This window comes from Pseudorca crassidens, chromosome 3 (assembly GCF_039906515.1).
Source record: "Pseudorca crassidens isolate mPseCra1 chromosome 3, mPseCra1.hap1, whole genome shotgun sequence".
Lineage (NCBI taxonomy): Eukaryota > Metazoa > Chordata > Mammalia > Artiodactyla > Delphinidae > Pseudorca > Pseudorca crassidens.
In genome coordinates this window covers 5,085,705-5,108,493 of record NC_090298.1, presented here as the reverse complement: position 1 = coordinate 5,108,493, position 22,789 = coordinate 5,085,705, and the positions used below count along the sequence as shown (strand labels likewise).

General features: G+C 40.2%; 1 long non-coding RNA gene across 1 annotated transcript; it reads right to left on the bottom strand.

The window, feature by feature from the left end:
* Positions 1-5,984: 5,984 nt before the first annotated feature.
* LOC137220618 (uncharacterized) lies at positions 5,985-22,283 on the bottom strand. The gene is made up of 3 exons (XR_010941714.1): positions 21,898-22,283; positions 9,461-9,643; positions 5,985-6,266 (listed from the first exon to the last, which is right to left on the bottom strand). It is a non-coding gene; the product is annotated as an uncharacterized lncRNA (long non-coding RNA).
* Between the last annotated feature and the right edge of the window lie 506 nt (positions 22,284-22,789).

Here is a 22,789-nt window from a genome sequence, read left to right as displayed (position 1 = left end):
GATGACCAAGAGGCATATGAAAAGATACTCAACATCACTAATCATTAGAGAAATGCAAATCAAAACTGCAATGAGGTATCACCTCACACCCATCAGAATGGCCATCATCAAAAATATCTACATACCATAAATGCTGGAAAAGGTGTGGAGAAAAGGGAACCCTTTTACACTGTTGGTGGGAATGTACATTGATACAGTCACTATGGAGAACAGTATGGACATTCCTTAAAAATCTAAAAATAGAACTACCATACAACCCAGCAAACCCACTACTGGGCATATACCCTGAGCAAACCATAATTCAAAAAGAGTCATGTACCACAATTTTCATTGAAGCACTGTTTACAATAGCCAGCACATGGAAACAATCTAAATGTCTAATGACATTGGATAAAGAAGATGTGGTACATATATACAATGGAATATTACTCAGCCATTAAAAGGAACAAAATCAGGTCATTTTTAGAGATGTGGCTAGACCTAGAGCCTGTCATACAGAGTGAAGTAAATCAGAAAGAGAAAAAAAGTCATATATTAATGCATATGTGTGGAATCTAGAAAAATGGTACAGATGAACATATTTGCAGGGCAGGAATACAGACACAGACATAGAGAACCAACATGTGACCACAGTGGGGGAAGGAGAGGGTGGGGCAAATTGGGAGATTAGGAATGACATATATAGACTACCACGTGTAAAGTTGGTAGCTAGTGGGAACCTGCTGTATAGCACAGGGAGCTCAGCTCGGTGCTCTATGATGACCTAGGTGGGTGGGATGTGGGTGGGTAGGAGGCAGGTGTAAGAGAGAGGGGATAAATGTGTACACAGAGCTGATTCACTTCATTGTACAGCAGAAACCAACACAACATTGTAAAGCATTTATACTCCAATAAAGAAAAAAGGAAAATAACTACAGGAGGGTAAAGTGACCTCGTCACTCATTGCTATTTTAATATTTAAAATTAGATTGTGGCTCTCACATAGGGTTACTAAAAGGGTATTAAGTTCTTAACGAATATATTTTTTTGGTCTACCATTTGCTACTATTTTATTATTCATGTGCTGCAATCAGACATGACAGATATGACTTCCTTTTTTTAAATGTTGATTTTCCTTGAGTATATGAAGAGAATGTCTATGCTTGTATATTTACTGCATCTGTTAATTTCTGGGAAATGTGATTTTAAAATACACCTCCTATGATGATTATGGATTTGTTAATGTCTCTATTTTTTCCCATCAGATTGTACCTTATGTGCATGAAAATAAATTCACTAGTTGCACAGAGCTCTGAGGTTTGTCTTTGGCTTGGGATGATTGACAAAGATTCAATCAAAATGCAGACATTCACTGATCGCTTACTCTGTGGAAACACTGTTCTAAGGGGTCACCTGTATGAGCTATTTAATTCTTATACAGCAGCATGGGGAAGGTAATTTTATCATCTCTATTTTTCATTTGAGGAAATTAAGGCAGGGAAAGCTTAACTGGCTTATTCTTGACCCTGGACTGTCTCTTGTTATTAACCTTTAATCATTAATACCTGTCATTAATAACTGTACCCATATAGTTATGTGAAATATCGTGCTTAAGTTTCCATCATACATTTCTCTGATGCTATAGACAGTTCAAGTGAGAAACACTCACTTATGTAAATGAATTCTGGTGCCGTCCAATACACACATGCACAAATTTGACCACAGTACCATTTTGTATATATTCTGATATATGTATCATATTTTACATATGTATAAATGTGTGTGTATTTATATATAAAGATACTGGGGAGGGAGCCAATGGACATTCCGTGACTCTCTGCCAGGACCATTATTTATCCTGGAGGGAGGTCTGTACCCCCAAAAGGGATAGCAAATATGACCATGTAAAGCAGTCACAAAACATAAAAACATATCTCTTCAGCCATATCAGATCTTAACGTGTCATGTAATGAAAGAACATTTTCTCCTTCATTCACTTACACATTCGCACATTTGATTGATGAGTTGTCTGTCACGCCTTGGAGCTGGGGATGCAAATGTGAGTGTGCCAGACACACCTGCTTGTGGAGATGGAGCCTCACGCAGCAGGTGTGATCAAGCACAAGCTGAGCAGAAGTGGTAAGGAAGAGGTAAACTCTAACTTGGGGAAAGGAAGTATTTCTGAGTGGAGTCCTGAAGAGGGAGGAGCAAGTCAGGGGTGCACACCACGGGGAGAAACTGCTCCTGCGGGAAAGGAGGATCAGCCAAAGCCGCACACCAAGAGCTGTGTCGTCGAAATCTATGCTCTCTTGTACTAAGTAAATCCCTCTCAACCTTTCTTCATACTCATTTTCCTCCAAGGAGGATGTTCTAAAAAGCAGCTACGATGCTCATTAGGAAAATGGCAGAATTTGGGGGTGAGCTGTGAGCAGTAAAGTCTGCTATCTGTGCTATGATATCCTGGGCTGTGATATAAACACTGGAAATTGCACCACGTAAAATGTTCTCATGAGCAATGGATCTTTTAAAGTTTGGATAAGTGCTTGAAAAAAGGGACTTTTCAGCAAGTATTATATCCCCTTTAAAAGAACTTTAATTGTATTTTTTTGAAAATAATCACTTTGGGTTCTAGGCACTGCAAAATCAAATATCACCAAAATAATTTTGATGCTCTGACATATTTATTGACCAAAAAAGGGTTAACCAGGTCAAGCTCTGTTTGCTGTCGCCAGAAACTTGTGCTATAATCGTGTGTTTGCATATATATAGCTCCTAGATGAGAAGCACAGTTTGAAAGTGAATTTTACTAAAATGTATAGCTGTTGGCCCTGAATTCCGTTTTCATTACTGAAATTTTTATATGCTGTGTACACAGCTGTAAAGTGGTCCAAACTCTTCTCCCCCGTGGAGAGCACCGGTTTTCATATCACCACCAACGGCTTGAAGATACCACTGGAATGACATCTGTTTTCAGGCTTATATACATTTAACAAAGAGCGAGACAAAACATAATTTCCTCTTCTCTGCAAAAGGAAGAGTAAAAGCAGGGCAGTGCTTTTAGAATTGACCTATTTCTTGATGATTCAACCAGGATCATTTCTATCCTTGCCTGATCTTCCAAACATCAAGAACAAGAAAATATGATGTAATGTTGAGTTCAATAAACCTTCACTTGTTTATCATACTAATTAAGTACTCACAGCAATTTGACCAGAGCTGAGCTGAAACCTACCTTCTGTTTTATACGGTTCCAAGAATAAGAGTGGGTTTAAACTGAATGACAAGGATAGGATTTCTATGGTTAACCATATCCCATACTGAGCAAAAGCAACTGGTTTTCAATGTACAGCTGTTTCATCTATTTATTTATGAATAGGCAGCAAAATCTACACTTGACAAATTTTTGTCAATTCTCAATCAGCTTGTTCTGTACATTTCAAAGAAACAAAACTCTATTTTCTTAAGTAGAGTTTTGAGGTAAAATACATATAACATAAACTTTATCATTTTCAACTGTAAAATCCAGGGGCCTGGATCCAGTACGTTCATAATGTTGTGCCAGTGTCACCCCTAAATGGGGTGGAACTGCTACGCTAAGTGAAAGAAGGCAGACACAAAGCCACATGTTATATGATCCATTTATATGAAATAACCAGATTAGGCAAATCTATGGATAGAGAAAGCAAATTTGTGCGTGTGAGCCAGGGCCTGGGGTAGAAGGACTATTTAATGGGTATGGGGTGGGGTTTTTACTTGGGGTATTTGAAAAGTTCTGGAACTAGTCTTCCCTCATGGTCAACTCAGTGTCACTAATCACAGCTGTCACAGGGGAAAGTGCCTGATGGGTTTGGAGACCCTATGACTGAGCCTGCCATGTTGTCATTTTCTATCATCAGGCCATCCAAGACCTCCCCAGGCACTTTTTTGGGACCTGTTTTTGCTCTAAAGCAATAGACAAACCACCCATGAGCAGGAGTTAGTAGAAGGGAGGATAAGTGAAGTCATTATCCTCTACCTGGCCTGGGACTTAAGACAGATACTGGAAGGGATTAGCTTCATCTGCAAGATGAGGGAATTAGACCAGGGGATTGCAAATTCCTTACAGATCTGAAATTCTGAGACACAAACAAAAACAAAAGAAGAATGACCAGCTCAGATCTCTATGAAGATCTGTTGAGTTAGTGGAAGTTAGAAAGAGACAGGGCTCCTTCAGAGACCCCCTGCTGGATTGAAATCAAATTTGTTTTAGGACCAAGTTGGCATCTTGCAGGGGAGCAGTATCTTGAAAGCCGGGCATGGCCGCTTGGGCAGCTTGCATGGATGGGGAGTGAGAAGTGCGGAGCACGCAGAGGAAGGACCTAGAGAGGATTTGACCCATGGACCAGGAAGGCACCTTTTGTCCTGCAGAAGCAGCGATGCTGATTGAGGGGCAAGAAAGTGGTAGGTAAAAGAGACATTTCCAGGACCTCATGGATGATTTAATTTACCTGAGGATGTGTTGGGAGCCACTGAGGTTGGAAGCAAGGCAAAGATGAAGATGGTATGTCTCTTCTAACCAGATTCTGGTATCATCAGTGAGATTGACAAGAGCAATGAACTCTCACCGATGGTCATGCACACTGTGTTCCAGAACATGACACAGATACACACACACACACACACACACACACACACATACACAGAGCACAGATACACCCTTCAGCCAACATTAGCACCCTCCACCTACGCTTAACACAAACCTGAAACTGTGGTTACCTTCTAACCACTAGTAGCCATGCAAAATAACTCTGACTTAAATATCAGAATCCAAGAAAAATCTATAGTAAATGACTAAATATAAACCTGGTATTACCTAAGAAATAGAAAAATGAGAAAAACCTCAAATAACTTGCATTCTAAGTGGGCGAGGAAAATTAAGATATCTTGATTTGGGAAAAGGAGGAAAGATAATTCATGTGTGTTCCATTGTCTCATGTTCATTAAGGCAATCTGAGAAGGGGTGCTTGCCACACAGCGCTCGGAGCCTGGATGGAGGGGCAAGGCTAGTGTGATCGTGTCCACGCAGGTGGGAGTCCAGCTGCACCCTGCCCTGCAGCTCAGGGGGTCCATGAAGAGAACTCACAGGAGAGAGCACAGTGGTTGAGAGTTCGCCCCATGATTTCCTGGGCAGAGAGGGAAAGAACATTTGAGTCTGTCGGCTGAGCCTGTGACACCTATGCTGTGTGAAGCCAAACTTGTAAAACCGCAGGCGACTCATCAGAGGAGCTGCCTTCCCGCACTGTGCTCACTTTCCCCAGTGCTTCCAGGGGTGACTTTTACCCTCCTGGCCAGGACCCTTGGCACCCCTTGTTGGTCTGCATATCCACACCTGGAGTAGTGAGGTCTGCAACTCACATGGCAGCTGGGGAGATGTGTGGCTAGTGACACACACACCCAGAGTAAAATAAAACAAGACACAAAGAAAAATGTGCAGCACAAAGGCCCCCTTCCCATGGCAATGACTGCACGTCTCTAGAACTCACCTTAAGAGTGCAGTCCAATCCTCCTGGGCCAGCTTCTTAGCCACTTAATACAAGTGTGCTTCCAGCCCACCCAAGGAATTCCATTATTTCCCAGGTAAGTAAACAGACTATTTCCCCACTGCTCTTCCAATATTGTGTGTCTCTAAAATCTATTCTGTCCACAAGGCATAGTTCAGGGCTGTGCTAAGCTGTGGAAGGTCACCTGCCTGTAAAAAGGGAGGGAATGGGTTCCACAGGTGCAGCCTGAGATTTTCACAAAATCAAAATCATTTTCCATTGATAAAGGAGTCCTTTAAGATCACCCAGAAGATCACATTTCCCTGTCTTTGTTCCTCTTTGTATTACATGGAGTTCCATGCATCTCCTTCACACAAACACACACACCCACACACATGCACATGCACACACACACACACACACACACACATCCCTACACCCGAGGCAGCTCTCATCCCTAACGTTGAGCTGCAGATAAAGGCCAAGTTTATTACAGCTGAGACAGAAAGAGGCACATTCCTCCTCTTAAACGCTGTTTCATCTTCTCACAGGCATGACAAATGCTGTGCAAACAGCATCAGTCCTGCAGCTCACACTTCATGTGAGAGGCCTTGTGGATTTAACAGACCAGAAGAGGAGGAGGAGGGGGAGGGGGAGGGGGAGGGGGAGAGATTCTGGTGCCAGTAGGGGTGCACTTCTTCCTCTTCAATCCTGCTTAAGAGCAAACTTCTCCGGAAACCAACAAGTGGCTTCTCCCAGCTGTGGCTGCTCATGAGAACCAAGAAGAAAGATGGAAATAGTTTATTATTAAAATTTTGTGTTGATTCATTTTGTTTTTATTTTCCCTATCTAATTTCCCTATCTAATTATAAGATAAATATGTTTATTTTTAAAGATTTTGAAATCCTCAGAAATATTATAAGAAAGCAAAAATCACCTTACTCTCCCATGATAAATTCTTTTAAGGAAGCACAGGGCTCCCCTCAAATCCAAGTTCACAGAAATATATTATTTAAGGTTTAAGAAAAGCTGTAGCAAATTCCTAACCTCAAGGATTTGCAAGGCAGCCCTTGCCCATTAAATATATTCTTTCCATGAACACATAGAGACCTTTACTAAACAGTCTTGCTTCTGTGTCTTTACTACTTTTTGAAAAGGTATTTCCTCAAGAACGCCATGTGTGTCTGTGTGTTCTGCTAGGTCAGCAGTGAATATTTGCATATTTGCCAATAACTCTGGTAACTTCTTGTTCAATGTTATGCTCTATAATTACTGGTTCTCCCATGATTTATCAACACCCAGTTGGGAATATCTGTTTGCATTTCAGAAAGTTCACTTTGGTAATGGAATGAAAGAGGAATTGGAGAAGAATCAGATCTGAATGAAAGAGGCCAGTGGAAAAAAATATTTCAAATGTTTTCCAATGTCCAAAAGATATGCTGAGGGCTTGAAATAATGCATTAAAAGGTGGATAAAGAGGCAAACATAGACTTGATCCTTATTTAGGAAATTGAATCAAGGAGCGGGTATATCTGGGAAAGTATGAGGTGGAGGAGAGATCAATGATGACTTCAAATTCTGGCCGAGATGAAATGGTCAAAGGAAACAGATTCTGTGTGGAATGAGGGTGACTCTGTGAAACTGGCCAGAGAGGGGGTGCATTGATGGAGGTCTGGTGTGTGACAGTGTCACTGTGAGATGTGCTTGAAGGGTAGGTGGGTCTTCAGATGACTTTCTCAGAGCTGCATGCAAGTCAAGGCTGGAGCTCACAGGAGAGGTCAGGGCCACAGGCACAGATTTGGGAACCATGATGGTTCAATCCTCAGCAGGGGCTGAGGTCACCCCTGAGTCAGTGTCTGTGGGGCCTGGGAAACCCCAACCCATAGAATCTAGCAGGGCAGTAGTGCATCCTGGGGAGGGCCTGAAGGGGCACAGCAGAAACATTCCAGAACACAGGGAGGAAGATCCTTGGGATGGAGAGAGTAGCCACTAGGGTTACTCATCTCTGATGAAAAAAGATGAAAAATTCCCCTAGACTCTGTTGGATGTTTCCATCATGATAGGAAGTCCTTTCAATAGTCTCTTCAATGGTGTGATGGAGGCTGTGGTCAGAAGCCAGATTGGAATTTGTTGGTTAAAGTAAAAAGGACAAAGAGAGTAGATACTCAAAAATTCCTCCAGGGGGTTTAGCCTTGACAGGAAGATATGGAAAAGCCCAAAAGGCAGAGGGCAAGGCAGGATCCATGGGAGACAGTTTTTAATGGAAGGAAAAACACAACTTCTAAGCTGAGAGGGACCAGGTTTGTGGAGAGATGTTAAGGTTGAGGATGTGAATTTGGAACACGGTCCCTGAGCAAGATTTGGAGATGCCCCCAAATCCAGAATGAGACTTCAGTGTGGGAAGTGTCGCTAGTGGAACACTGGCTTCTTGGCCAAGTAGCTACTCTCAAGAAGCTTTATTTACTAAAAGAAAAAAAAGGTTTACACTTATACCAATGAAAGATCTTTTCATTAGTCCTGAGCAAGTACATGGGCTTCTGAAGGCTTCTCCTCGATCCCTTGTTTTTCTAAATCTATTGATAGAAAAGCAGATAGAGATATAACTACATACAGGAGAGATAAATAGATCAATAGATAGATTGGTGGATAGATGATAGGTAGATGATAGATAGATAGATTGATAGATAGAGGGTGAAAAAGTCAAACCCTCTTGTAAATAAGTCATTGATAGAACACTGACAAACAAATCAATGATACTTGAGTCCTTAGAGAGTCTGTATCTATGGATAGCTTTCAGCAGAATGTAGCTGGTGACTAGGATAGCCGATAGAAAACAAACCTAGAAGCTGGGCATGTCTGGGGCATGGCTCCTTGGAAAATCACATGGAAGTTATATAACTATCTGAGTATAAAATGGATATGTTTCATAACCAAATGCACCCTTTTCTAGTCTGGACTTTATATGCATTAATCTTGGAACAGTGTGACCCAAGCTGGGTCCCAGACCTCTGCCTGCTCGGCCTTTGTCTTGCATTCCCTTATAACCTGGAAATTGTTAGTAACTGGGTAACACTGATAATTCCTGGCAGTTCAATTTCAAAACTCAATCATATGTGTTACCTCAAGTCATCAAAAAATTACCACAAGTACTTAGCTTATATTAAATTCTCATACAATCAATATAATAAAAGAGGCTAAGCCCTAAAATGAAAACATGACCCAATATTAGCTTTATAATATTAAAAAGCATTTCAAATATTATGGTCTGGACTTTTTAAATAAAATATGTGGTAAAGTTAAATGTCTCCATTGAGTATCTTGTGCCATTTTCTCTGCAAAATGTACATTTAAACAGGTCTATTAATAGTGGTGCCTAAAAGACAGAAAATGCTGGTTTCTTCATGCAACACATCGAGATACATTTCATTTAATCTGATTGTTATAAGGCTAGTTTCAGGTTTTAATTGAAAAAAATATCTTCTTAATAAAAGAAAGTATCTTTTTTTTTCTAATTCAGAATGATTAAGACTTAAATTAAGCTAATAAAAATGACACTGTGGGATCCTGATGTGGGAGAAATGGTAATAAAGATGCAATTAGCCAGTGTCTCCTGTGTGCAGAAAGCAGAAACAAAGAAGAGGGAGGAAATGTCTCTCTGCTCCTTTGCTGGCCTCACCTCTCCAAATCCTTGGCACAGTTGCTGCTCTGGAGCTGAAGCACCAGATGTGCATCTAAACGTGAGATGCCAAAGGAAGACAAGGAAGTTCTGGAGAAGAGAAAATTGTAGGGAAGGGAGCATCAAGGACTTATTCCAGATGAAGTCATCAGAGTCAATCCTAGACAGTGGCTGTGGGCAGGGCCTGTCTGTACTTCCCTGTGACCTTCAAGCCAGGTTCTGGTCCAAACGAGCTGTGATGCCCTGGGAAAAAAAACAGCCCTCCAACCACCAGGTCCTGTGGTACTCACAGCCGGGCTCTCTGGGACACTTAGGTTGGAATCCACCCATCATGTGTGAGCATTGTGAGCCCTGGGGAGGTGGGCTCCATTCTTCAACTGGTTGTAGGGACTGACTCAGCAGAGTTTTCTCAGGTCCTCACAGGAGATGCTCTCTTGCTCTGTCAATATCCTGCTACACCTGTAGTTCCCTGTGGGGTTTACGTCGAATGGAGCGTACCTCAGTACCACGTGACAAAGCCACATAGTCTGAAAGTATCCCAAGAGAATTAGGATAAGGTCTCAGAGAGACAGCTTTGTGCTCTGGCTTCCATCTCATGCTCAGATTTTAAATCCTCAAGGGGAGAAACACGAGCTAATATATGTATAGGAACCTAAAAACTCTTGTAACAAACAACGCACTGGAAGTGGAGAGCTTAGTGAGGGCTGGACGTCAACGCTCAGCTGTTCCCCATCACTGACAAATATAGATTCAAGCAAATCTCATTCCACTGTGTTAGCTGACAGTCCAAATCACACAATTTGGTAATTTGTGATGGGTCCTCAAGCCATCAGTTTAAATTAGCCAAGCTCTTCAGAAGTTTTATGCTAATTTAAGATTTGGGAAAGATGAAAAAGGGCCTGAATTTGTTGACAAGTGTTAGAGAAACAGTTATTCTGACACGTGCTGAAAATGGGAAGGAAGACTTAATTCAAGGCTATTGCATTAGGGGATGCCAACTAAAAATGGTTGCTCACCGTCTGGTTCTACAAGAATGAAGTCACTGGCCACTGCAGTCACTGACCTTCAACACACCCTGAAAGGAGCTCAGGACAGAGGTCAGGAATGAGGCAGTCTGTGCACTGGGAAAACTGGCAGAACAGGCCTACAGATAGTTAGGTATTTTCAGGAGGAGATTTTATAAGCCCGATTTCTTGCATCTTCTCATATCTAGACAGGCACTAAGATCATTAATGTACACATCTGCTCCTTGTGACTAGCAGCAACCTTCTGCCAAATGTGTGCTGGGTTGCACGTGCCCCCCTTCACCAAAACCACATGTATACAGACCTCCACCCCACCTCTTAGGAGCAGTTCCTCAGAGCTACTGAGAGGCTGTCTCCCGGGCTACAGCCTTCATTTTGCCCCAAATAAAGTTTACCTCAAAACTCTCATGCTGTGCTTTTTCTCTTCTTTGTTTCTGTTTGTTTGTTTGTTTGTTTTTTCAATTGACAGGGAGAGAGATTGGACTCAACTCTGAATACAGAAATAACAGTTGTGGATTTATAAGCCAATGAGCAGAGTGAGGGGTTCAGTGAAAGAAAGTGGTTGAGAGGAGACACCAAGGGTGGTGGGATTCTTGCTGAAAGCAGAAAGGGTGACCAGATACCAAGGGTGAGGGTTCTCTCTAAACTGACTCAGCAGGATTCTTCCTAAAACTGGGCTGGTAGGGACAGCAAGGATGGGGCTAAGGTTGAAGACCAGCCAAGAAGCAGGCTCAGGGGAGAGAGTCTTTATCACAAGTTAGAAATGGAGCAAAGAATTCAAAGGCGTACCTTGCAGGGTATGGCTTTGTTTCAGACTTGTTTCAGAATGGTCCTCCTTTCCTGGTTCTCTCTCTCACATTTTATAAAACAATTTCCAATCTCAGTAGAGTACTCCAAGATCAGGTCAGCCAAACTGTGGTGTAAGTTCACATTCCAGTGCCTGTCTGCCCACGTAGAGTGAAGCATACTGTCTGCCATGTTCACAACCACAAGCCAGTGCCTGGCACATACCAGGAGCTCATGCATTTCTGCTGAATGGATGAATGAATGGAAGAACAAATGTAACTGAAAATCACAGTAGCTTTGGAGGACATGGAGAATATTCCAAAGGCCTCTATATTGACACCAATTCTTAGCCTTTATTATTAGGTCTTGGGGACACTCAAATACATGACCATGTCCCTGTGCTCAGTGATACTTTGTGAAATGACAAAGAGAGCTTTTGATCCTGCCAATGTATAATGCTATATATTACTTCAAAGTAATATACTTTAATATATAAAATTACTCTGAAGAGTTACATCATGATCTTGTTACATGAAGAATGAACTAGAAAAAATTCACTCAAAAAAATGAAAGCCCTAAACTGAAAGAAAATACTCAAGTACCAACTGACTCCATAAACAATGGTTAGATTACCTTATGGATTTAAAAAAAAATTATTGGAGAATAGTTGATTTACAATGTTGTGTTAGTTTCAGGTATAGAGCAAAGTGAATCAATTTTACACATACATACATCTACTCTTTTTTTAGATTCTTTTCCCATATAGGTCATTACAGAGCATTGAGTAGAGTTCCCTGTGTTATGCAGTAGGTTCTTGTGAGTTATCTATTTTATATATGATAGTGTGTATATGTCAATCCCAATATTCCAATTTATCCCTCCCCACCAATGGATTTTTTAAATTATCACTTTCTACTTATCTTGGCCCACCCCCATCTCATGAAAAAGAATCCCCACAGGCTGACAGTAGAACATAAATGCTCATATTAAAATTTAGAGGTGACCTCAAGCACCTTATTACTGAAATGATTCTGCTTACATCCATCTGAGTAAGTCTGTTGCCAGAGATTCTGAGGTTATTAGGCTTTAATGCTTTACAATTTTTATAGCATATTAAATTACCCCTCATTGTAATTAGTTGTGTCTGTCTGGAACTATGTAGATTGTCATTGCAGAGATGCCTCAGTTGTCATCTCCTTCAGTCTTCATCTTGGTGACCTGCTCACAGCCCTTCAATTGATGGTCAGGCTGTGAGACCAACACTCTGTCTGCTACTGCACATCTTGCTGGCTAGTTTTCATTTATAACTGTCCTGGGCTGTATTAGAAGCCATGAAGTCAGCATTTTGGCTTTTGCTTCTCCTAACAATTTCATGACAACACTAAGATTTTTGTTCATGTTGGTAGTGAATCTCATTGAAAATAAAGAGATCTAGAAATCATTTTATTCATACTAGTATACTAATATGCTATAAAAATCTTCTGTAGTTCATGTACAATTATTTTAAATGTATGAATGTTAATCTTCTTTGATCAAATACTTGAATAAGTTTGAGTGTTTCTGCTCTACTAATTAAAAAGGTTGCCATGAAAATGCTTGCCTGTACATCCTCTGGGAATGCTTCATGCAGTAAAGACAGGAGTGGACTTCAATCTGTGACACACACCATGGTGACAGGGGAGCTGCCTGACATCCTAGACAGACATGTGGTGCCCCAAGGAAGTGAGATGTTGCAGAATAAGGTGCCTGGCCTCTGCTCTTGCTGCTTTCCACCAGAATCCACAGGAGACTCAGTGCAAATGGAATCAGGTTCGTGACGCTAAGAAATAATTCTCCAGACAAATTACCTGTGAGCACACCTGGCATGTTAAATTATGTCAATATTACTGCTACTGCTTCTGAATATTTCAGATTACATTCTGAATATTTCAGATTACATTAAAAACAGAACTCAAAATATCCAAACTTCAGAACTTCCTGTTTTGAAAGTGAGATGTTCTCATCATTTTTTTAAAAAGTAGTGTGGTTTCTTAAGAAGAATTGCAGGATGCCTTATTAGGGGCAACGTAACAGTCTCCTGAACATCATTGAGGAAGAGCATGAGGGTCCCATATGAAAATTACGAACATTTGATGCCAGGTCCTCGAGCCAGAGAGAACCATACTTGTTCAAATAGCAGGAATCTGAACTGCTCAGTATTAGCAAACTTTCATTAAACGACCTAGTGGGTGCCAGGTACTTTACATATTGATTTAACTTAACTATTGGAACTGATGCATATGACCATTATTAGTAACAACTTTTCACAAAAGAAGAAAATGTGCCTCATGGAAGCTCATTTGCCCACTGAAGTCTCCTAGGAAGGACATTGTCCTGATTGGATCCAGCCCCAGATGATCTGAGTTCAGAGTCTAAGCTTCTGGCCACACATTATTCTTTCACTTTTGCACATAAGATAAACATCTTCTTATGATATTGTTCTGCCTACAATCTTGTTAGAGGTCCCTAAGAAAGAGCGTGCCCCAGATTTGCTCATGCAAGCAATTTGACATCACTGAGCACCTATTATGAGCTGGGGACATTTTCACACCAGTGTTCGAAACACAAACAGATACAGGACAATAATGATGCATGCTGTAAGAGAGGTGTGTAGTACTATGGAAATTCCCAGAAGGGAGATTAGGGTGTAAAAGGAAAAGGGAGCTAATGGAGGCCATGGGAGATCTTCTTCATGAAGGGACAGTCAGAGACAAAGAAAAGAAAATAACTTGTTCACAAAGAGGTACAAGAGAGTCTGGTCTACAGACGGACGTCTCATTAAAAATTTTTAAAACCCAGGTATTTAAATTTTTTAAAAATCAAAACTACCAAGATTATCAATTCAGTCTGATCATGGTGGATAAACGGCAATTTTCTCCTATGATTTCCACATTCTCATAGTTATGGTATATCTTCAGACATTGGTAATACAATATTCAGTGATAAAATTGTTTCCACTAAGGAGGCAGTAACTTATAAGAAAGCCTCAAAGTATTGTTTATTAGATAGACTAGTGTTATACAGAGTGAACCTGTTATTTTTCTTTTATTTCAGGGTGCAAGATGTTATTATCTCTGAATGTGGGATGTGTTGTGACAGGTCACAGACAGTGATGGCAGGACAGAGAGCCACTCAGTGCCACAGCCTCATCTTGTGGTCAGTTATCCACCCCTGTATCTGTTACTCATTGCTGCATAACAACCACCCCCAAAACCAGGGCTTTAGAACAGGAGTTATCTGTCTTTGCTCCCACGTCTGTGGACCTTCAAGGGTTTTGTGCATCTACACTGGGCTTGGTGGGGATGACTCTGCTTCCTACATCACGTCTGTGGTCCAGGTCCACTCACATATCTTACTCTGAAGCAAAGGCTGGAAGGCCAGCAGCCACTCATGAGAAAGTGTTCTCGTGGCAACAGCAGAGACTTGAGATGCTGAGTGAGATGTGTGAGACCTCCTATGGCTTAGAACTGGAACACTGTCACTCCTGCTGATATACCATCAGGCAAAGCAAAGCACACGGCCAAGTCCAAAGCGAAGGGGCAGGGAAATACAGGTTATCTGTGAAGAGACCATGGAGGGAGGGTGTGGATGCAGAGCTGGGGGCACAGTGCAGTCTACTAGAGCCTTTACTAGAGATTTGACCACACCGTTTTGTGATTTTCTGATTGTGTACGGTTAGTTTTATGGTTTGTTTTACTCACTACCTTTATTTACTTGTTACAGAAGATGTTTCTTAGTATATAAATACAGCCTTACTGTATGGTTTAAAAAGCTAAAGCTATATACCATTAAGATTAAGAATTAACTTCTTTGATGAGACTTTGTAAACCCTAGAATTGTAGTTATTTGTCAGAATTATTTTATTGCACTTATCGGTTAATCTATCAGGTCAGACATGAAGAAGCATCTAATCCACCACTGTTAGGTTTTTTTCTTTAATACCTTTAAGAATAAGGGCACATTTTTCTCTGAGATTACAAAATTTTTCAATCTTCCCACCTTGCCAGGAAGTGATAATATCATAGCACCAGGCTTCTATGGGCCATAGAGCAGGTACCAGCCAGCATTTCTGGGAAGTCTTCTCTGGCATCTTTCCACACCTGAGGAGGAGTCCCAGTTCTGTATTTTTAGGCTTGTCATAACTAATGACATAGGGTTTCTGTCATGGTCATTGTTAAAATTATATTCTTTTGGAAAGAATAAAGCAAAAGTAAATAAAGGAAAAGTAAAAAGATTTAGTAAAATGGTTTACATTATATTTAACCATTGGCACCATTTTTTTAAAGGTTTGTAGACACAATTAATGTATGTAAATACTTTCTATTAGAGTTGCTATACTTGTGTGCTAACCATTTATTAGCTTTTATCTATATAAGAACTTTCACAAGACTTTTTCTTCTTTCTCAAGCCTCAGGGATTAGTTTCATTTCACTTTGTAGAACTATTGGCTGTTTAACTGAGAGACGTAGATGAAAAAGAGATGAACGCTTTCATATGCTCATTGAAAACAGAAGTTTAGTTCAAAACAAACAATTTTTATTGGAGTAGAGTTGATTTACAATGTTGTATTAGCTTCAAGTGTACAGCAAAGTGATTCAGTTACATATATATATATATATATATATATTCTTTTTCAGATTCTTTTCCATTATAGGTTAAAAAAAACCCCAGAAGTTTAACTATGATTAAATCCACTCTTTTAGTCCATTGTATCTGCTGTAAATTTTTTTGATGATTTTGTGTTGAACAGATGACTTTCACCAAGTCGTGTTTCTGGAATAAGAGTCCTGGGAGCCCTCGCTCAGTCCCTGGACAGGACCTGATGACATGCAGGGTGTGTTCCTTGGGACACTGCCAGCTTCGTGGAGAATTCTGAGTCCTTGACGAGAGTTGCTATAATAGGGATGGGCAGGAGCTCCTCAGACTGTAGTCATTTACTGCAGTTTTTTGCCATTTCCAAGAAGATTCAAGGTCTGTTTGTCACATATAGCGAGGCCTTGAGGCAAGTGTAAGGGAGCTGAGAAAACAGCAAATGACAGGGCTCAGCGAGGTGAAACAGCTCTGGTAAACCGATTACAGCAGCCATATCGAAAGGGGGAGAGCCGGGCCTCTTCAGAAGGACATACGTAATCAAGTGATAAGATCAAATCAAAGGCTAATCTAAGGTGGCGGATCTATGGAGGTCGGTGAGGACACTGACACAGCTCCAGAATATTTTCATTGATCCCATCAGCCCTGCAGGCTGACCGATCACAAGTGACAAGTGTATGTGAGCATTCAAACTGTAAAACCCAAGACTGGAATATCCTCAAGTTAGTGACTTTTTATTTATTCTAATTAACCCAGAGAGACAGTTTCACTTTATGATGTGCCTATTCTCTTAGTGTTGGTTCAATAAACTATAGAGCTCCAACTAGTGGAGCTAATTAAAACATAGGAGTATGGCAAGCCAACTCAGTTATTTCCAGTATTCTTCCTTTTACAAAGAGAGTCGATCTTTATTGAGACTCAGCTACCATGATGAAAGCCCTTAAGATAGTTAAAGTAAAAAAGACATCTGAAAAGTTTTATCATTCTGAGGTTGGGATGTAAATTTGGAACAGAAGACAATAAATAAACATAAGTCATAAATACTTAACGACAAGAAATAATTAAAGTTGCAGTCTAGAATGAAGAAAAACAAAACACTGCAGCAGGTAACTGTTACTATCAGGAATTTTAGCTTAAAAAAAAGAAAAAAAGTTTTCTTCAAAGACAGCTCAGGAGCATAACAGAAAGCATAAAAGTTAACACCATAATTACGTGATAATAAGGAACTTTGTTACCATGACACAGCATAACTTTTCACTGTTTCTTTTTCTTTTTTTTTGATTTCTTTTTTTAAATCTTTATTGGAGTATAATTGCTTTACAATGGTGTGTTAGTTTCTGCTTTATAACAAAGTGAATCAGTTATACATATACATATATTCCCATATCTCTTCCCTCTTGTGTGCCTCTCCCTCCCACCCTCCCTATCCCACCTGTCCAGGCAGTCACAAAGCAGTGAGCTGATCTCCCTGTGCTATGTGGCTGCTTCTCACTAGCTATCTACCTTACGTTTGGTAGTGTATATATGTCCATGCCTCTCTCTCGCTTTGTCACAGCTTACCACTCCCCTTCCCCATAACCTCAAGTCCATTCTCTAGTAGGTCTGTGTCTTTATTCCTGTCTTACCCCTAGGTTCTTCATGACATTTTTTTCCTTAAATTCCATATATACATTAGCATACGATATTTGTCTTCTTCTTTCTGACTTACTTCACTCTGTATGACAGACTCTAGGTCTATGCACCTCATTACAAATAGCTCGATTTCATTTCTTTTTATGGCTGAGTAATATTCCATTGTATATATGTGCCACAACTTCTTTATCCATTCATCCGATGATGGACACTTAGATTGTTTCCATCTCTGGGCTATTGTAAATAGAGCTGCAATGAACATTTTGGTACATGACTCTTTTTAAATTATGGTTTTCTCAGGGTATATGCTCAGTAGTGGGACTGCTGGGTCATATGGTAGTTCTATTTGTAGTTTTCTAAGGAATCTCCATACCGTTCTCCACAGTGGCTGTATCAATTTACATTCCCACCAACAGTGCAAGAGGGTTCCCTTTTCTCCACGCCCTATCCAGCATTTATTGTTTCTAGATTTTTTGATGATAGCCATTCTGACTGGTGTGAGATGATACCTCATTGTAGTTTGATTTGCATTTCTCTAATGATTAATGAAGTTGAGCATTCTTTCATGTGTTTGTTGGCAGTCTGTATGTCTTCTTTGGAGAAATGTCTATTTAGGTCCTTTGCCCATTTTTGGATTGGGTTGTTTGATTTTTTTGTTATTGAGCTGCATGAGCTGCTTGTAAATTTTGGAGATTAACCCTTTGTCAGTTGCTTCATTTGAAAATATTTTCTCCCATTCTGAGGGTTGTCTTTTGGTCTTGTTTATGGTTTCCTTCACTGTGCCAAAGCTTTTAAGTTTCATTACATCCTATTTGTTTATTTTTGTCTTTATTTCCATTTCTCTAGGAGGTGGGTCAAAAAGGATCTTGCTGTGATTTATGTCATAGAGTGTTCTGCCTATGTTTTCCTCGAAGAGTTTGATAGTTTCTGACCTTACGTTTAGGTCTTTAATCCATTTTGAGCTTATTTTTGTGTATGGTGTTAGGGAGTGTTCTAGTTTCTTTCTTTTATATGTAGCTGTCCAGTTTTCCCATCACCACTTATTGAAGAGGCTGTCCTTTCTCCACTGTACATTTCTGCCTCCTTTATCAAAGATAAGGTGACCATATGTGGATGGGTTTATCTCTGGGCTTTCTATCCTGTTCCATTGATCTATATTTCTGTTTTTGTGTCAGTACCATACTCTCTTGATTACTGTAGCTTTGTAGTATAGTCTGAAGTCAGGGAGCCTGATTCCTCCAGCTCCGTTTTTCGTTCTCAAGATTGCTTTGGCTATTCGAGGTCTTTTGTGTTTCCATACAAATAAGAACAGAATGTATATTACATACATACTCAAAGGTCAATTTGCCATTTAACAGAAAGGAAACACAAATATCAGTTTTTCTTATTTTATATCATTCATGCAATCATTTGCAGACAAATTTTTACAAGCCTTTTTCTCTTTCTATAATTATACTCGTTAACATTGAGCAAATACTTTCAAAATTTTAATGTTTCACTGCTACTTTCAAATTTACTACTGGCAAGTAATATAAACCAAAATTTACTTGCCTTTATGTTTTTAACACTTACTTTACACTCTCAAATATGTCTTTTCTTACCTTCTTTTCCACTCTAGCACAACCAGTCACTTACGTCTTAAAACAAAATTATGCTGATTTGCCATTGATAAACAAACATAAATGTACCCAATGTCTCCTCTAACTATCCCCTTTACAGTCACCAGCTTATTATCTTTCAACATGCTGAGTAGTTCACACATTTTCTTTAAAAGATATCAGTTATTACAGTTCAATTTACTTTAACACAATTTTCACATATAATTTGAAATATTTTACAGGCAGAAAGATCACGATTGATTTATTTTAAAAGTCTAAGATATTTGGCAATACAAATCAATTGGAATTTTAAAGAGAAATAAATCTAAATCTTGCATAACCTAGGATATGTTAGCAATATTATGTTTTATGCTCTTTTCAAATAGGAGGAAAGATATAAAAAAATTTTAAACTGAAATTATCAAACCCGTCTAATGATAATTTTCTCAGCTATTTTTCCATGTTATAAATTTGCCTTTCTAATTTCTTTTTTTTTTTTTTTACTTTATCATCTTGCAATTTATTCAGCAAGACCATTAATTGAGCTCATGGCTAAGTATTGTTTTCTTCTGATTTGAGTAAATATCTAAAATTCAAAAGTTGACAGTTTTGAATCATTTGAAGTTCAGATTTTTCTTTTTAATTTCTGGAATTTCTTGAAGTCACTTAAATTTATATAAATACTTAGAAGTATATCTAAACTAATCAGAACAAAAGCTCTGTTGAAATTAAGAAACTTTGTAGTCCAAATCTTTTTTTTCTGAAGCTAAGAGAAAATATCAGTGTGTTTGCTCAGAAATATATCTCACAGAAATTCAGTCAAGAAATCCAGTCAGCTCTTGGGCGGGCTATGGAACTCAGGAGGAATTCATAGAGGAATGTGTCATGGTGGAACATTTTCCCCCCTTGCCTAGCTAGACTGTGGTTTAAGTTCAGGGTTCAGACCCACAGACTTAGAGAACGAACTTATGGTTACCAGGGTTGAAGGTGGAGGGGACGGATAGATTGGGAGTTTGGGATTGACATGTACTCACTGCTATATTTAAAATAGATAACCAACAAAGACCTACTGTACAGCACATGGAACGCTGCTCAACATTCTGTAATAACGTATATGGGAAAAGAATTTGAAAAAGAATAGGTACATGTATATATATAACTGAATCACTTTGCTGCACACCAGAAACTAACACAACATTGTTGATCAACTATACTCCAGTATAAAGTAAAAATTTAAAAAAATATAAGGTACCTGCCTGAATCACACACAAAAAAACTTTACGGTGCAAATTGAGTCTATTCACTTCTTGTCAGCCTTGTCATTCTCCACAGAATAACCTGCACGCATGGGTGCTGTCATGAGACTCCCCTGTGTTCTTTTTTATTTGATTTTTTTTACATCTTTATTGGAGTATAATTGCTTTACAATGGTGTGTTAGTTTCTGCTTTATAACAAAGTGAATCAGTTATACATATACATATGTTCCCATATCTCTTCCCTCTTGCGTCTCTCTCCCTCCCACCCTCCCTATCCCACCCCTCTAGGTGGTCACAAAGCACTGAGCTGATCTCCCTGTGCTATGTGGCTGCTTCCCACTAGCTATCTATTTTACGTTTGGTAGTGTATATATGTCCATGCCACTCTCTCAATTTGTCACAGCTTACCCTTCCCCTTCCCCATATCCTCAAGTCCATTCTCTAGTAGGTCTGTGTCTTTATTCTTGTCTTACCCCTAGGTTCTTCATGACAATTTTTTTTTTTTTTGCGGTATGCGGGTCTCTCACTGTTTGTGGCCCCTCCCGTTGCGGAGCACAGGCTCCGGACGCGCAGGCTCAGAGGCCATGGCTCACGGGCCCAGCCGCTCCGCGTCATGTGGGATCTTCCCGCACCGGGGCACGAACCCAGACTGCAGGGCAGTTCCCTTCATCAGCAGGCGGACTCTCAACCACTGCGCCACCAGGGAAGCCCTCCCCTGTGTTCTTTTGATGGAGGAGAGAGACATCACTTCTCTGGATTTCTCAGGAAGTCAGTACATTCCAGACATGCCAAAAGCCAGCTTCCCATTCCACCCACATTGCCGGGCAGCCCATGGGTGTTAACACATGAAGGAAAACTCTCCTCAGGGTCTCTTCTTTGTTCTCCAAACCACATAAAAACCAGCGGCAAAAGTGCTTCCTCCTAGCTCCGCATCTCCTCACCTTTGCTGATAAATATGCTTTTCTGAAGTATGTATCCTTAGAGTGTGCACAAAATGGCAGATTCTCATGACCAGTTTCCCTAAAATGGTGTGTGTATGTGTGTGTGTGGAGTTGGGGGAAATGAGAGAAAGTACATATACCAGCTGTCCAAAGAAATAGACTGTGTTACAGCTGTAAACACATTATTTTAATAAAGGACCAACAGGGACTTTTTAAAATCTTTGTTTTTCACTTAGACGATCAAAAAAATTAGAAGCCTAAGTTGTGTCACTCTAGTCATAGGTCAAAACAACAATAAAAAAAAAAAAAAACCCTGCAGAACTACAAGGTCACTAGTTCATAACAGTTGCAGAACTCATGGGACTTCCTTCATTCCAGAGGGAATAATTTTTTTTTTTTTTTAAGTGACTGGACATCATGGTAGCATGCTAGAAAGACAAACAGCATAGAGATTCTATCAATTGTCAGAGGACAAGGTACATCAGTGATGTGGAGAGTGACATAAATGACATCATCTGTGCAAAAATAACATCTTGCGACCTAGTGGCAAGCAGATGCTTGTCTCAAATGCCGGAGATATCAGATGTCCAAGACCAACTGGCCAAAAAGCCAAATGCACACATGCATGTATGCACACATGCACACACACACAAACACAAATGCTGTATCATTTGATACCCAACAGAAACTATCAGATGATCAGACCATAATCCCAGTCATGCCACTTTTGCTCATTCGGTAATAATAATAAGAGACGTGACAGACACAGAATAGAAGGGAAACACACACAGAACTGTCCAGGTTAGCAAGCCCACAGTTCATTTTTTCATGGTGGAAAAACAGCTGTTTCCTCACCTGCCTGTGTCCGTGAAGGTCACGACATATCTCTGTATCGCTGTTGCCGATGAGGTCAGGTTTCACAAGGTTGTCACTGGAGACTCAGCTACCGAAGGAAGCGCTCATGTTTTCGTCTCCTCTGGGAACTGGAACTAGACAGATGACCCTGTGTTTTTTCCAAGGGTGTGTTTCTTAAAATTTCATTTCCTAAATGTAAGATGCCATATGTCTATGCATTTACAATGGCAGCAGGAAGAAGGATTGATTTTGCTTCCTCAGTGGGAAACCGGAAAGGCAGGTGGAACCAAACCAGGGTGGGCCATGAGCACCAGGCTGGCAAGTTTTCACTTCAGTGGGAGAGCAGGAGGGAGGTTTTAGAGCAGGATGGGAGCTCTGCTTGTTAAAGGATCCACCAGTTATGACCTTTGTGTTCACAGGCAGTCTTGGCTTGATTTATTGAAAGCACTTGAGTTTTACCATTTGAGACAGAGAGTCATAAAGCTGCTTCATCGGAAGTTTCCAGCTCAGACAAGAATACTCTCTTCCTCTGCTCAAAGCTAAGTTAAGCAAACTTGCGGGTGCAGAAGAAATAGCCACTGAGGCGACTTCCCTTGGGTCACCTCCTCCCGGCTGGGAAGAGAAGAGCTGCCTGTCTCAGATATTATAGCTTCAAAGGTCCTGTGCAGGCAAAGTCTGGAGACCCAGACCTCCATAAGAGTGACCCTGTTTCAGATATTTAGAATACTGAACAGACTCTATCCTCTTCCTGAATCTATAATAGTTTAAATCGATCAAGCTACCAATCAGAAGCTTGTCATTTTTATTTTTTTGTGAACAAATTAGGCATACTGCTAAATTTACCCCCCTACCACCAAAGTGAGCTTCTCTATATAGATATTTCATCCATCTC